Below are 17,099 nucleotides of genomic sequence, written 5' to 3'. Positions count from 1 at the left end.
AACGGGAAGGTGTATTATTACTCGCTTATTAGCGAGTAATCAAACTGGAATCACTATACGGAAGTAGCTTTCTATAACGTGGATATCAAAGAGCGTCGCAGTATATATTATTGGTATTGGAAAGACTTGTTGTCAAGAGAACGCAGTCAATAAAGAAGCGTCGTTTTGTTTTCACTGCAAAGAACGAAATAAAGCTGTCATCGAAGTTTATGCACACATACCGCACGCGCTCACGGCCCGCGGCGAGAAACAACTTTAGCCCAACTAACGTGTTAAATTTGCTAATATCTGAGCTCTTTGTTCCAGCCTCAGAGCCGCGTAGACGTCCGCTTAGAGGCCTACTCCCGTTTTCCGAAGCAAATATAAGCGATCAAGGGTGCCGAGCTTGTGATCTCTTCCGCGGACTGGTCACTGGCCACGGCGTGCATCGCCCAAGGCACGGAGGAAGAAAAAGTTGGCCGAAACCATTACGAAACGACCGCCACTTCAGTGCGGCATGCCGTGCGCATGCGTTGACAGCCGCAAGGCAGCGCCGCTTGCGTTGATGCATGGTATAGTGGGACGGCAACGGGTACAACGACGATGAGGGAAAAACGGGACTGCGTGAACACTTTTAACGATAGCAGCGCCCCTACGTCTCAACGTTTTCGCAAGCTAGTTTTTGTTTGTCCGCATGCAGCGCCACCAGTGGCCTTCTATAGCGGTTTTCTTGATTGCTCGCGTTATGCGCCTGATGTACTAAATGAACTGTCAGTCAGACTGGCGGGAACGGTTACCAGTTTGGTTGTGGCGTGAAACTGCGGATTTCTTCATGTCCTCGGGCTGTATTTACTGTTCGACGAAGTGAAGTTTTGCCGGGAGGCGCAAAAAAGGTCAGTGCTGCTTATTTATGTTCTGGTAACGGTTGTTGTTCATTGACTTGTTCATCACTGCGTCCGATAAACGTGCCGCTCCGCTGCCTGTTCGATCCGACAAACGTTTGCGGCCGTTATTCACTTTAAGCTTGTGTGTTTGTGGGTCGGAGTCGGCTTGACATTTCTGACTGCATACGTTAGCTAGTGCTATTTAGAAAGTTGCTGGCGCGCGCATTTCTCGAGTCTGCATGTCCCCTTATGGTGTGGTGTTGCTTAGTTTTATATTGACGGTTGCTGTACCTGTCAGCGGTACTGAATCTTCTCGAGTTAGTCGCACGCTATTGTCTCGCGCGCACACACTGCACGGCTTGTTTGTCGGAGCGTCTGTCTTTAGCCTTATCGGTATTTTCAAACTTCCGTGTTAATTGCGTTGTGTTGGTCTTATGAGAGCCATAAATTTACTGTGCTAATCACGCTATTCCGCCTAATGTTGATGTGCGTTCAAGACGTTGGCGGCAGCACTGCTTACGTTTATCTGTGCTGTGTGTGTAGTTGTTCCCCGTTTCTTCCAATGCCTTCGATGAATTTAGATGGTCTATTTACACTAGTCAACTTTAGTTGGCTCCCTGACGTGTAGTGAAATGCAAGGGAAAGTGGTTGTCTGAGCAGCAGCGTAGTAACAAAACGTTCCTTTTGTGGAGGGGAAGTCAGGTGGAAACACGCAGAAAGTGTGGAGCCGTTTCTATGCTGTCAATGTCAGTGGTAACCTGAGACCTAAGAATAATTATCCATAAAGCTCACGTGTGGACTATTAGAAGTTTTTACGCCACAAAGTAAGTTTAAAAATAATTCATTCCTGCCATTTTATGCTATCAATGTCAGTGGCAGCTAGAGAGTTGGAAAATTTTCGAAACGCTCAGGTGCAAAGTTGTTGAATCATGATGTGCACCAAACATTACTCCATTTTTGTTCTCCTTTGAACGTAGAAACTATACTGCAAAAGCAGATTGCTACATTCTGTATTCATACTCTATGACCTGTTCAGAAAGAGTCTGTGGCTGACTGTGGAGACATTTGGCCCTCCACTGATAGGTTGTGACAAATGTGTTTGTTTTTCTGCAAAAAAAAATGAAAAAAAAAATTATTTCCATTCTTTACATGCTACTGCGAAGTCATGGCTGTGGCATTTACTGGCTGAAGACATCTTCGGCATGCTGAAGGGTCGTCGGGAAGAGTGCGGCGGATTAGGAATGCCCTGTGGAGCTCATAAGCCACAAAATAGTACCTTTTGAGTCGTGCATATTTGCAGATATTCACCAGTTCGCATAGACCAAGGACAGGTGAGCTTAAAGTATGTTCAAATATTTTTATATCTCAAATTGTTTAGCAAGAAAAGATTACCAGGGCTTCCGCTGTAAAAAAGACATTCGACTTTCGTGGAACGAATCAGACATTGTTCAATATTTTCTCGTGCTCCCTGGGTAAAGCAAGGCATAAATTTATTCTCTGATATTTTTGTACTGTTTATTTTCTAGGCAATAGGGCGAAGATAGACCTAAAACAGCTGTACAAGGAATGCATATGGCCATATTAATTGTATTTGGACCCCTTCTTGGAAGTGTATCATCAGAAGGCAACACATTAAAGCTCTTGCACGGGATGAAATCATTGCATTCTACAAGTAAGTACGCACTGCCTTTTTTGGGTCTTTCATGGCGCGTTTTTAGGTAGTTTCTTTGTAACTAATGGTTTGAAACTTGAACTTCTTTTCAGTGACAGCTTGGCCTGTGGCTCAAGGTGACAATAGGAGCTTTTCGGAACACGTTACCGAAACTTTCCTGGAAGTGCACTTTGAGACGTCCCTGGCAGAAACACCCGGGTCTTAATTTTGGTTGGGTAAGCTGGCATTTTGTTTTTACAGGACTCAATTTCTGGGGCTGTTCATCCTAATAAAATCTCACTGTTAACAAGTTATCGTGAACGCCAATATTGGCCATTGTGTTCACATTCCGCCTATTACGGATGCTCCAACAGTGGCCAAAAAAAAAAAAAAAACAATATTTTGTATTTAAGTTTTGTAAATATTTAGCTTTTACACCTTGAGAGTTGTTGCTGTGATTTGCCAGCACCACGGACACGCCCAACGTGGTTGCTGCTACAACAATACGGTGGCAACTGACGATTTAAATTTCCCGCTTTTAATATGCCCGTAGCACCAATAATACTCCCAAATACAGGCGTAGCATGAGTAATGCTTGCATTGGATTTTGACAGGTGGTTAAATAAGGGGTAATTTTTTTTTAAGGGAATTGTTTAGAGTACAGAAAGTGACGTCTGCAAGAAAATGTGCTATAGTTGCGATTTATAAGAAAATTGTGCAACAGCCTTCAGCATTAGTCAGCTCAACTTCTGCCTCATACCACTACGAACCATGGAGGTAATACATATCGAGAGGGAAATATTTTAGGTGGAACTAATTCCCCCGAAAATTTCTGCCACAGTGCGATATTTATGATTTCCTATGACTGGCCATTTATTTCTTTGCGGTAGAAACATCGTTTAGCTGTAAGTTATATTAAGCCAGCCTCACTACAGCATTCTAGGGAGCACATTATGCAGTACAGAGAAAATTAATTTTTTGCAGAGAGAAGGTGTGTAAAATATAACACCGAAAGGTGATTATAGTAATTATTATTTGATTAATAAACGAAACCTCTCAAGGATAAAAAACCTTATATTCAGGATACCGAGGCAGCAAGGTGGGATACTTTCCAGAATCAGGGCAATTTCATTGATTGTCTGTGGTGATATTGTTTATCGCACTTTCACCTTAGGCAGCACTCCCAGAAAAAACGCAAGAAATCACTGATTTTATATCAATTACTGTGTTATGAAGGGCCTAAGCAACTCACTCATTTAAAGCAACCATGTAACAAAATATTCTTGTCTCCTTGAAGGTACATGAGGTGAGCAGTAAGTCTTCTCGAGGCCCGGTTATTCTGAGAGAAGGGACTGGCGCCATCAATATTGCCCGCAAGAAACACATCACGGATTCGCCGCCTGCATTGTCACTTCAGGATGTGGTCATCCTGTTCGCCGCATATGTCATCTTTTTCATCGTGTCATCATGTTCTTATGGTTGTGTGCCTTTGAAGAGTTCTTGGGACTTTTGCAGGGAGTTCTTGGAAAGCATGAGAAATTTGACAGTGGCCTGGTGTCATTTAAGTTGGAGTCTTTGTGGAAATACTTGAAGTGTTCAGCTCTACTTGGGATTTTAAATTATTGGTAGAGGTTAAAGTATCTCTTGAAAGGCATGAAGGAGGTCAGATGAAAGGCATGAAGGGGGTGAAATCAGATGAAGAGGTTTAAGTTACTGGCACATGCAAGTTTCATGTCAACTGAACACTGAAGTTGTGCCTTATTTTTCATAATTGGCACAATGCGCAGGCTGTCTTTGAATCTATAGTGGGTGTTAATGTAGTTCATGGCACCGCATTGTAACGTCCTATTATTCAAGTGTAGCTCATGAGATTTTTTTTCGTGGCAGTGCTGCTGCTGATGCAAAAGTGGCAGTGCTTATTTACGCAGATGGCTTGCGCCTTCATTGATAAATTTTAGTACTGTAAGTGAGCTGACACCCATGCCGTAGAAGAATTTAAAATATGCTTATTTGGCGTGAACAAGTCTTCTCCTTTGAACAAAGTTGCATTTCTTGCTTGGCAGTTGCAGGGATTTGGTCACAATTACACTGACAGCAAGACGGGAGGGTTTTTATAGCACGCAACTGTGAATTTTACCTAAGGTAAAACGTTGAGGCTGGAAAAAATGCTTTCAAGTCTTCTTTGTAAAACTGGTCCCCTGTATGATTCAACGCTGGCTTGTTTGCTTCTTAAGGATGTCTGACTTGTTCCCGCTTGAATTGATGACGTATATAATTAGTCTGCTTGTTAAATTTTATTATGTGTAACATGCTTCGAGCTACCTGGTTTGCAAAATTATATAAGATTCACGCTAGCTTTTGTGAGATTTCCTGGGATGAATTATTTTAAACAACTACAAATTGTTTGGTCAAGTAACGTGCCTTAAGTCAAAGGCCTTTTCAGGATGCTCATAAAGTCTATTTTGCCTTCAAATAGCTTGATGTTACACTTACGTCTGGTGTTAGGAAAGTACTATCTTTAATAATCATGTTTTAATTGTGGCATACTGCCGCATATCACCTGTCGTGTCAAAATGTTTTTTCGTTAATCTTGGCTCGAGCGTTGTTTTCCTAAACTCTTGCACTGCACTGTTGTAGGTTTCTGATAATACAACCGTGTATGGCTTGTTTTTAGGCCTTTCCTATACAATTTAATAGCAAACAGCATTTTCCCAAACAGTTATGCGTAAACACAGTATGGCAAGCGCAATGAGTAATTCCGCCTTTGAATTACCTTGGTTTATCTGATAAGACAGCATATTTGATGCTCACTGTTGTATAATGTCTGTGTCAGTGCCGCGGTAGACGCACACGTCTATTTATTTATGAAGCAGTCGACCCTAATACCGTCTTTATTAACCATGTTTTTGAGTAAAAGTGAATATGTGAAAATGCCACTTGGAGCCTAGTGTTATCGTTATGGTATTTATTCCTTGTACGTTGGTCATTTTCTCTACAATTTAAAATAGACAGCTATTCAAATCTGAAATGTATGAATACTAACACCCAATAAAGTTGTATAGTATGTTGAAAAGCAGTGTATGAGTCATAATAGTTTGTTTCGTGCGTATTTTAATGCAAGTATATTGTTTCTTTTATATGCAGCTGAAACCCAGCACAGGATTCTGCGGGTGAAGCCAAAGAGGGTGTGCCGCTCTAGGTGCCTCAGACCAACTTTTATATAGAACTGTGCTCCGATAGGCAACTGTTGGGAACTGTCAGGGACCACACTGCTGCAGTGGTTTCTGCTTTCCAATTGTTGGTATCACTGCGGGTCATATATCAAGGCTGTGTTAAAATGGTGCTTGCAGTTTCCTGCTGATACCAATGCATCCGCCAGCCTGGCATATGACCTCGGTGTATACCGACAGGAAAGCAGAAATATTGGAAAAGTGGAGTCCCATAGACAGCTTCCCAATGCCTATAGGAACACCGTTTTATATAAACAGCTGGTCTGAAGGTACCTGGAACGGCGCACCGGATAAATTCCATAATCATTTTACATGGATCAATGTTCCAGTAACTTTAACTACCCTTTTATTTGGAACAGTGATCCGCATACTTTTATTTGGAACACCGATCCACATAATTTAGTTGCAAAAATATGTGGTGCACTGTTCCACTTAATTTTCAGGATATGTGGAACCCAGTTCCAATTATATAACTGGAACTTTTTTGCAAAAAAGTTCCAGTTACTAAGTGGATCTTACCTGGAACCAGATTAAGAGTGTACCTCCTGACTGGTGACCAGCCGCCAAACTGTGCCAGATGTGGCGAGGGTCTTTCAGTCCTCCATGTTTTGGTTGAGTGCTCGGCCATGGAACCAGAAAGGAGACGCTATTTCCCGGAAATGTACCGTAAGAATATGCCACGGCACATTGCAATGTTTTTATCAGACTGTCCTGTGTTCGAGTTCAGCAGAGTTTTAGAATACCTTGATGATATCGGTTTTTTAAAGCAGGTTTGTTTTAGAAAGTAGCATTCTCGTCCACCTCATTACCTTGTTCATCCGTAGGGTTCTATTTACCATGGCCCTATACACCGTTAGCTCATTCCATGCCTCATCACACTCCTCACTCATCTTTCGGATCCGGCCCTTTACACCGAAGTAATTTTATGCACTCATTTCATTAGCACATTTTTACCTCATCGCAGCAATGGCGCTCTTGGCCTTAGATGCCCTTGCGCCAAAAAACCCCACCAAAGAAGAACCTCTTTCACAACTATTTTCCCCCTTGCCTCCTCCGATGCCCCCTTGGCAAGTTGCGCAGTCGACAGCTAAAAGCGGTAGTGTGGTTATCAGATTATTGCGAAAAATAAACGGAAGCATGGATGGGCGTAAAAATATGCACTGGCGATTACTAAACTCCCTAATAAGAGCCGTGTGAACAGCGCCAGCTGCAGTCTTTTCGGTCACGGCGCATTTCTGTTGCGCCTCAGGAAGTGTTCACGTGATGAGCGAACGTACAGGTGCCGTCAGAAGTAAGCGAAATGACGAGAACACGCATGTGCGCCTGTCGACGGCGATAGCCCGTTTATACCTCGCAAACCACTTCTTTTAACCTAACTTCGAACATTGTTCGCAGCATACTGGTCTCGGCGATGGCGCTGATAGCGCACACACCTAAAAATAATTGAAGGAAAAACTGTCAATGCAGATTCCTGTGATAGCGCACCCTCTTTCCGGCAGCTCCTTTGCGCTGGAAGTGCGCCAGAGACGTTAAGAGATGCGACTCTGCTATCAGTGCCATCGCCGAGACCAGTATGCTGCGAACAATGTTCGAAGGTAGGTTAAAAGAAGTGCTTTGCGAGGTATAAACGGGCTATCGCCATCGGCAGGCGCGCATGCGTGTTCTCGTCCTTTCGTTTACCACAGGTGCAGCTACACGGCGCTCCTATGCGGTTCGGCCACAGCTCCCGTGCTCCAATTACTTCTGACGGCACCTGTATGTATGCATGCATGTATGTACGTATGCATGTATGCATGCATGCATGTATGTATGCATGCATGTATGTATGTATGTATGCATGCATGTGTGTGTATGTATGTATGTGTGTGTAGGTATGTATGTATGTACGTGATTGATTGATTGATTGATTGATTGATTGATTGATTGATTGATTGATTGATTGATTGATTGATTGATTGATTGATTGTAGGGTTTTAACGCGCCGACGCAACGCAGGCGATGAGGCGCGCCGTAGTGGAGGGCTCCGGATTAATTTTGACCACCTGGGGATCTTTAACGTGCGCCGAAATCTCGTACACACGGGCATTTTTGCTTTTCGCCTCCATCAGAAAAGCGACTACCGCGGCCGGGAATCGAACCCGCGACCTCGTGCTCAGTAGCGCAACGCCTTAGCCACTGAGCCACCGCGGCGGGTTATGTATGTACGTGTGTATGTATGTACGTGTGTATGTATGTATGTATGTATGTATGTATGTATGTATGTATGTATGTATGTATGTATGTATGTATGTATGTATGTATGTATGTATGTATGTATAATGTGAGTGTATAGCGTTGTATATAAAGCTGCTCCATTTCGCAGTTTTCTTATACCCTGGTCACTCCAAGCCAAGCTCCGCCTCATCTTTCAAAAAACGTTGCGCTTAAAAATTCGTTCTGCATCGCTAATGGCTGCAGCGCCTCTAGCGTCGGCAACAGTCGTCGCTCCTCCGTCCTCCTGCGGAAAGGTGTTCCGCACCGTAATTTCATCCGAGGGATGCGCACACGCTTTCCGCGCCACGCGCTTCGCGTTCACCGGGCAAGCCCCCACGCGCCATGAAATGCACACGGTTCCGTTTCCCTTCTAAGGCGGGGTGCGGGAGCTCTGCTCCTTGCTTTTAAACACAACCCTAGGCAGCGCTGGGCGCACGGTTCGGGTTGGCCCATGGTTTTCATGAGGATATAGCGAAATACGAGAGTGAACCGTCTTCAGAACAACGAAGTTGGCATTCGCTAACTCTTGGATTACGGTCTTCAATACTACTGGTACATCGAGAAATCCGTGCGAAGCGACGCGTCTTGCTTTCTTTAGATGAGTGCTCAAGTCCTGGTGTTGTGTGTGTCTTGTGGTGTGGCTGCATTGTTCGGATGGGGGGCGTGTTTGTGATTGAGTGAGTGCGTGGAATACGTGTTACCTGGTGCCTTTCACTTCGAGTTCTTGGCGTCATGTCGAGCAGCCCACCAAAGATGCACAGATCGACGCGACCCAGGTCTGTGCCGCCTACGAGACTGAATCTGAAGGGGCGGCGTTACACCCTGGCCCACGTCTTAGGGTGAGAGTGGTTTTCAGAGATGGTATTCGCAGATGCAGAAATGAGTAAAAACCGGGCTACTCTCGGCTGAAGAAGAAAACAGTTTTTAAATTTCCTACTCAAACCGTTCATGCCTTTTGCTCCTTTTCAAGTGAGTCGCGCACTCATCTTGTTGCGAGGCCGTTCCCAGAACCAGGCCCAAAATCAAGAAGTTTGCTTCTCCAAGAACTAGCAACTGCTTAACTTGGCCAAGTTCATTCGTCATACTTAAAAGAATAGGGGCGCCAATAACAGAGAGAGAGAGAAAAGACTTTATTGAATGTTCGCCTGCAGGAGGGACGAGCAAAGGCTCCGCGGAGCCACCCCGTCTCTCGACGCTGCCTAGGGCGTCCTCGAAGCATTGCCCCGCAGGCGTCCGCCAGTTCGGCGCGCGAGGGGCCTTCGGGGATGTCCCCTCGAGGCCTCCGTCGGCGCCTCCCCGGGCTTCTGTCTGGCGAGAGCCGCCTCGAGCTGCTGGACGGCTTGCAGCTGCTCCGTCAGGTCCGACGATGCAACCGCTCGTGCGATGGGATCCGGCAGCCGCCCCTGTGGCGCGGCCGCTTCCGTTGGGTAGCGAGAACAGCCCCATAGGATGTGGGTCAGAGTTGCTCTGGCACTCGCGCACACACTGCACACGTCACTTTCATAAATGTCTGGGCACACGTGGCGCGCGAGCGCCGGCGTGATTACCGATCTGGTCTGCAACTGCCGGAAGAGCACTGCCTGCGCCCTCGTCAGTCCCGGGTGGGGTTGCGGCATAGTCCGACGTTTGAGCCGATACCAGCGCAGGACCTCGGCATACTCGACGAGGGGCTCCTGCTGTTCGATGTCCTGGCAGCCGTCATCGCCTTGCGGTTCTCCGTCCCTCGGTGCCGCTGAGCCGGGGGGGATCCCGGTGGTGGTGGAGGGGGCCACCGGGCGAGCCGCCGCGCGGTTGGTGAGCGCGCGCGCGGCGGCGTCCGCCGTCTCGTTGCGGTTGGGGTGGCCGCTGCCGTTGTTGCTGCTGCCTGCTTCCCGCGTGTCCGTGTGCGCCGGGAACCATCTCAGGTGGGTGGCCGGCACCGAGTCTCTCACTGCACTACACTGCACCACGCGCACTGCACTGGTACACACTCTGTTGCGGGTGAAGTTCATGATGGCCGAGCGGGAGTCGCTCAGTATCGTTGTGCATTGCGGGTCCGCTAGCGCGAGCGCGATCGCGACTTCTTCCGCGTGCCGCGCGGACGGCGCGCGGACGCTGCACGCACTGTGCACTTCGCCGTTAGTGGCTTTCACCACCACCGCAGCGTAGGTGTTGGGTCTGTCCGGGTATCTGGCCGCGTCCACGAACAGGGCGCCGGTGTCGTCGGCGTATGTTTCCGTGAGGACCCTGGCCCGGGCGGCCCGGCGTTCTTGGTTTCGCTCCGGATTCACGTTCCGAGGTAGCGGGGGGATCTTCAGTCTTCGCAAGGTTTCGGCCGGCAGGCTTCGCGAGTCGGCCGCCGCAGCCGCCCGTTCCCCGAGTCCCAGCCGTTCGAGGATGTGACGGCCGGTCTTTTCAAAACAAGCCGACGCTTCGCGTCAGCTCTATCCACAAAATCAGCCTCTCCATAGGGCAATAGATGCAGTATTTCGTCTTCTGTTTTGTCCAAAAACCTACATATGCTCTACAGAAAGTCTTAATGATCGCCGTCGTGGTACACATGCTTTCGGACGACGAGGCGTCGCGCAGTCGACGCATTGCCAAGTTCGCCAACCCTGACGATTGTATATATGCTACCACGCGACCCATGGTATGGGCGTACTGCATTGGCGGGCTCGCACAAAATATGCCGGATTAATTCGTCTAGCGAAGACATTACCTCGTAATGGGTAATGTTATGGGGGTACCCATGAACGTGAGAACGTACACGCGCGTACCTCCTGCGTCCAGCCCTTTCTACCGTGAAGAGCAGACGACATGTCAGGGCCTCTGTGCTTCAAAGCGATCATCGTTCCAATGTTCCAATACATGACACAGCTCCTTTCCTCATATACCGTATTTTTACGATTATAAGCACCTTCCCCTACTTTCGGGGAGGGGGGGGGGGGGGATTGGAAAAAAAAGTTTGTATGCGAATCGAAGCACCCCCTTTTCTAAGCAACCACCGCAAGGTGGATTTGAGACACGTGGAAGCGTCTCAAACCCGAGTGAAAGTTGTGCCCAAGTGATTTATGAAGTTTTCAATTACAAACCCAGTCAACGGAACAGAAGTCCTCCTGGGGGACACAGAGGGCGGGGCCCAGTTAAGCGGCACAATGTGCTCAAATGGTATAGTAACGGCTACTGAGTATCAGACGTAAGCGGTGGTTCATTGTCTGTACCTATTTTTTGTTTGAATGTTCGCCACATTAATCATTATTCTTTGGGCCTGGATTCTCGAGGTACGGCCTTAAAAAGAAATGGCGGGGGGGGGGGGGGGGGTAACTTAAGTTTTTCGAATCTAAGCGCCCCCCTCACTTTGGGCGTAGCGACGGTGGAAAAAAGGAGGTCCTCAGAATGAAGTAAATACAGTAGATAGGGGCATTGATACCACTCCACAATAGCGACAACAGCTTGTCATTGTTGCCAATCACCCACTCGTCCAGCACTGTGCTCAGTAACCACTCACTTGGCCAGCGGAATGCCCAATGCTGACTCTTGTTTAATAAATTTGTTAATTTTTTTTCCCGCGGAGCCTCACTGGAGAACAATTACATAGAGGTGAACAAAATGGCGAACACAAAAGTACAGGCGTTGACATTTTGAAGCACTTGGGATGAAAAAGAGCGCAATCACATATTTTGTGTTGTGCGAAGTCAACAAGTGAATTGCGGGCATAAGAGCTCTCGACAGCGTGTCGCGGCAACTTATTCCATGTTTCGATTGCTTGACCTTGCTTTTCGACTATGTTATCTTGATTTCTAGTGATAATTATATGGTAATTGGCAGGGAGGAACGGATAATGTTAATGTCTATTGTGGTAGCGAGGAAGTGACAGACGTAGACACGAGCATTATAACGGCCGAAAGTTTCTGTTGATTTGGGCGTGCATTACGGCACTCGATAAGAAATGCCCTTGGAAAGCAGGGTGCACTCGGATTTGAAGGAGGCAAACACGAGCTTGGATACTGATGCAGGAACGGTTTCTTGGCATGGCGGCAACGTAGGGAAGACGAAAGATCCACTGAGAAAACAATAAATCTTCATTGTAACAGAGCCCTCTGGACAGAGAACTAGCTTCGTTACAAGCAGCACTTCTTAAAAACAGGTATGCCTTTCTCGCTATACACTGCAGCTGGCAAATAAGACTCCTCGAATAAAGCGACATGTTGAGTAAGCAGTTTCGTTATAAAGGGTGTTTACTGCATATCATTTTTTGCGGCGTGGGTGAGGAGAGGAAAATTTATTTCGACAGTGAAATCGAGATGATTAGTTGGCGGAATCTTCAGTACAGGAATCCATTGGTGCGGCCTGCCATGTTGACACATTCAGCGAGTCAAAGATACTTAAGTCTCAACTGGCAAGTTCACTTTTCCGTTGCTTGTACGTAGGATTAGGAATCGATACAAGGTCTGCATTTGACTGGCATGCCAAAATCATATGGTAGAGTATTGCTGGATTGCCGCAGTGCCGGCATGGAGAGCTGTATATTATGGGGTGAATGGCGTGTAGCCGTGCGGGGGTGTAAATGTGTTATTTAAAGTTGTCCGATAGTGAGCTCTTTTTGTTGTGTTAACTTTTCAGCCGGCGGTTGGAAGGTGCGTCGTGTGAACATGTGGCGTTGGGTGATGTCACTGTATGTGATCAGTGAGTGAAGCTCGTGGTCTACAAGCAGACAGACCAATATTGTCTCAGCTGCCGCCAACTTCGCGTTCTGTAAGCCACCATACACGAACTACACGTGCTGACTTTACTTCTGCGTCGCAACCGACGGCACGCCCCACCACGTGGGATGCGGCAGCATTCAGCTGTTTCATTAATCGCTCCGTCCTTTATCCGGTACTCCGTGAATATGCCCCTTCATTTTCGTTTCCCCCCAGTCACGCGTCAAAAGCAAGCCGCACGGCTCACGTCGTCTGCGTGCCCCATTTGGAGGTCACGAGGAGGGGCTCTCGCGTAAATACCATGCTATAGGTTTGGCGACGCCCCAGCACTCGCATGTATCAAGCGTCCCAGTGAAAGAGACGTACTGTTGTTTGTAGAGGTAGGGTGTTTGGAGGAGCTTCGTGAACTGGGCAAACGGGCGCAGACGTGGGTATGAGCGGGTGATAAAAAAGAATGTCGTCAGTCGATCAGCGAGCCGGCAGTTGTACAAATAAACGGGGTAGGCTCCCGAAAAGGCCGACCATCAGAGTCTGTTGAAACACCTGTTAAGTTCACATTCTACCCGTGTGCGTGCGAACCGGGGCTCTGCCGTCACGCAGCCACTTTCCCAAGAATCAAAGGAGCTCCAATAACGAGAAATGATGCCGACTTAATTTCAGCTCAGTTGACTGTATCGCCATTTTGGCATGCACTAAACATCGTGAGATCGCAATTTCGAAGGACGAGCGAATTCAGCTTCTCTTTGAAGCGAGTATGGGTTTTGTTTGAGTAATTTTATATAAAAAAAACATTTTCAAGTATCGATGAATATTTAGGAATAGCGATTATGAGAATATAAAGAAAGAAAGTGCGGGATTCACGTCGCGAGTAAAGACAGTTGGGTAAAAAAGTTCCAAAGCCGGTTTAACAACACTCATCGTAATGGTATCTATCCACAACGGTGTTTTGGCAGTTTTCCTCCACAAAAGATATACTCGCCGCAAGTGGGTTGCCAACCAGCGACCTCGTTTAGCACCGAAATGTTTTAGCCCCTGGACCGTCGCGGATGGTAAAGAAGACCCCAAAGTCCCCTCAACGCCTTACCCAAATTAGAAGCAGTAAAAATAGATGCAGGCAGCAAGTATTTTTTTAAATTGCCCGAGCATGTAAGCGAGTGTCATTCTGAGACGGTACCGTTCTCTGCCAACGTATGAATCATATCCTTCTCCCCTTGTCTTTTTTTAAGGGCGAAGCACCTTAGGACCTCGCTCTGTCCGCGGCTTGGCGTCCCTGTACGCAGTGTTGCGCATGCGCGAGGAGCATTGGATTTGGATTGAATTGAATCGGATTGAAATGGATTGGATTAGAATAAATTGAATTGTATCGGATTTGATTGCATTGGAATTGTATATACTGTACACACGCGTTTTCATTCATTTACTTGCGCGAGTGGGCAATGCCACGGGTGATTTACGGTAAGCACGATCCGCAGTGCTTCGCCCACTCGCCATGATTCACTTCGTGGAGATGCGCCAGGATGCCTGCGCGTGTAATAATGGGGGGATTGTACGAGAAAGGGTTGCAGGGCCTAAAGGCACCGGGTGACCCTTGTATGGCCCCACCGTTGCTTCAGCGAACACCGCCGCCAGCGGCAAGACGCTCGTCAGTGGAATGCCGGTGGCGGTCAGCACGGCGTACTTGTGCGTGGCTTTCCGTCGTTCTGCGGTGCGTCTTGCGAATAACCGCGAGGACTTACTTCTTCAGTTTCGGGAATCTTGAGAGCGGAGACACGCCACGTGTAATATTTGCGCACATATTTACTACGTGCAAACAAGAGGTGACGCTCAATGTTCCAAGCTACCATGTCGAGATGGAAGTTTAAGTGCATTCCTTCATGGAACCGTTGTAGTAATATACAAAGCAAATGTTTAATGCCACCTCGTTCTCTGCGTGCAGTTTGGCAAATCGATGAATTCTGGGGCAAATCTCCCGTGGACGGATGATTGAAGCATGATACGGCGCTGGCATTCAAAGCTGGTGGAGAATCGGCGTTGTGTAGGAGCTAGAAAACAAGTTTGGGGACGGGGGGGCGGGGGGGGGGGGGGGGCTATAAGATTTACCCCAAAAGGAAAAGGGACGATGCTACGTAATCTCATTACTTATGATCGAAACGTATTGAAATTCACGGCAAGACTCTTTCAACATCCACCGGTATGCATCTGCAAAATGATCACCGAATGACTGGTAAAACGTTGTTGATTCATGCCTGTAATACATGGTTGCTGGATAGTTGGTTCGTGGTCTGAAAAGCCTTACTGCGCGGCTGTACGAGGAGAGAGACAGGAAGGAGCCAAGGAACTGCCTCCAACTTCACATCCGGATGCTGTGCTCGCGTTTTAGCTGTATCTTATCATGTTTCTGCCGCCTACATTTGACAGAAAAAAAAAAAAATACTGCGCCGAATGCGCTGCATTGAAACCGATGTCCCGTGGTATGGGTTGAAGCGAATTAGCGCTTGAAACGATATAAAAGCGGCAGAAATATTGAGAATGGTCTATTCATGCGCAAAAATTCCTAGACCACTTCTGCGTTTCACTGACCTTGTGTTTTCTTGGTCGCATTAAACGCGTCAACCCAAACAGCGACATTTAGCTTTTTCTTTGAGTTACTGACTTTGTGATTTGAACAGTTCATCCTCAGTTTTTATTTTCGTTTGCTTTTACACAAAGGCCTGAAGGCGCATGGTTAGCATAACTTTTCGATCCCGTTACTTCATTTCCAAAACGGTTGTTTTGTATTTCTAGGTGTCTTATTTGTTATTTTCTGTGACCAACAATGCTTGCCATACCTGGCTATAAAAATTCATTCAAATGAGATGACTTTTGGTTTCTTTGGTCATATTTTATGCGAACTGCCAAAATGTTTCCACAACCACACTGCAGTAATCGAACTCGCACGTAAGTGGCCCTTTCTTTAAACAAACCGCGGATCCAGTCATCCCGCGGTTACGACTGGTGCGGAATACAGTCCCTTGTGAGGAAACCGCTATGATCCATACCCGTGGAAATGAATTTTAGTACTACTCAGAGCGGGTGGACCCAGGTATACAAGGCCGCAAAAAGCAGAACTGCCCGTACCAATGAGGTTTGCGTAGCCAATCTTTGAAGCGTCCCATGAGCTTCCGTAGCTGTTAGTGCAGCCGATTACTCAACAAAATTTTATAGATGTCGCTGCACTAGAAATATCCGCTCACAACAACACCTTAACATTAAAAGCGCCGACGCAAACACGACAATATATTTCTGCACACGCCAATGCGGCCGCCCATTCCAGTAACGAAGGTAGTGCCGAATGGCGGCGCCACCCGTCCAGCAACGCGGTCTCTATAGCGTCATCAGCGTCAGCGCCAAAAAACTTGTAAGTTGCCCACTACTTGCAATCGCGTTCAGGCCCCGCCCTTTCCAAAGCGGTGAAAATACCACTACAGCGTGGCTTCTTTTCTTGTTTTTTTTTTGTTGTTCACGTCAGTATTATATGCCCTATTGGAAATTGTGACCGAGCCCGCTATCTAATGTGCAGACAAAATAAAATCAAGGTTTTGCAGGAGAACACTTGGCCAAAGTACCACAAGCAGTACAAGGCGCAGAACATATATCCAGTGCTTTGAGATAGCGCCCAGGCAAACAAGCAGGTCGTTCAAGCATTTAGGCCTAGTCAGGCCTAGTCCATGGCATCCCAGTGAGCCCACAGTGAGTCCAGTGACTCCACCGGTGACTCCACTGCCTAGTCACTCGAGGCACAGTGACTCCAGATACTTAATAGCGCTGCAACACGCCTCATTTTTCGCATGGGTATACGATTGGGTACACATACCCAGCTTTCTCGCTCAAAATTCCGACCTCTCAGGAACCTAGCAAAACCACTTCACGAAAGTGATATTTGGCATAACGCAAGAAGTCAACGTGAACATCAAAATACTCAAAGAACATTCCCGGATTCTGAATAGTTTGTGTGTAATTCTATGTCAAATCGTACTCCCCATGCATTTCTATGGGACAGTTTCCATGGCTCAGGAACCTAGTCGCGCAATGTGCGAGACTTGAAACTGCGCACAAAGCAAGTTTTCACCCCCAATGTTAGCTGCGCAAAAGAACTTTACATTTCGCCGAAGAACTACGGAGTAATCACTGTTTAAAGGACTGCCATAAGCGGGGAAAGCTGCAAATGTATTAGGCGTTTTTATTTTTCGAAATGAGCCACACCCAGTTAGCGCGAAATTGAGAAACGAGCGGACGCTTGTTAACCGGACATAAATGGAACGCCGTTAAAGCTATTACATCATATATCTTACGTGTCAGCTAGGCGAAGTTTATGGCACAAGTAATTAAATATTATGCCGGGAATTTGAGCAATATAGGGGTGAAAAGTTTGGATTTGGCT

General features: G+C 47.0%; 1 long non-coding RNA gene across 1 annotated transcript; it reads left to right on the top strand.

Annotated features, from left to right (window-relative positions):
* The first annotated feature begins 715 nt into the window (after window positions 1-715).
* LOC144162015 (uncharacterized) lies at window positions 716-6,161 on the top strand. Its single transcript, XR_013320570.1, has 4 exons — window positions 716-872; window positions 2,390-2,535; window positions 2,628-2,750; window positions 3,812-6,161. It is a non-coding gene; the product is annotated as an uncharacterized LOC144162015 (long non-coding RNA).
* The last annotated feature ends 10,938 nt before the right edge of the window (window positions 6,162-17,099 follow it).

Source organism: Haemaphysalis longicornis, unplaced genomic scaffold (assembly GCF_048455015.1).
Source record: "Haemaphysalis longicornis isolate Haplotype H1 unplaced genomic scaffold, Haemaphysalis longicornis Haplotype H1 scaffold_12, whole genome shotgun sequence".
NCBI classification, from domain to species: Eukaryota; Metazoa; Arthropoda; class Arachnida; order Ixodida; family Ixodidae; genus Haemaphysalis; species Haemaphysalis longicornis.
Note: the sequence above shows the minus strand (reverse complement) of the source record. Positions and strands in the feature narration are given on the sequence as shown.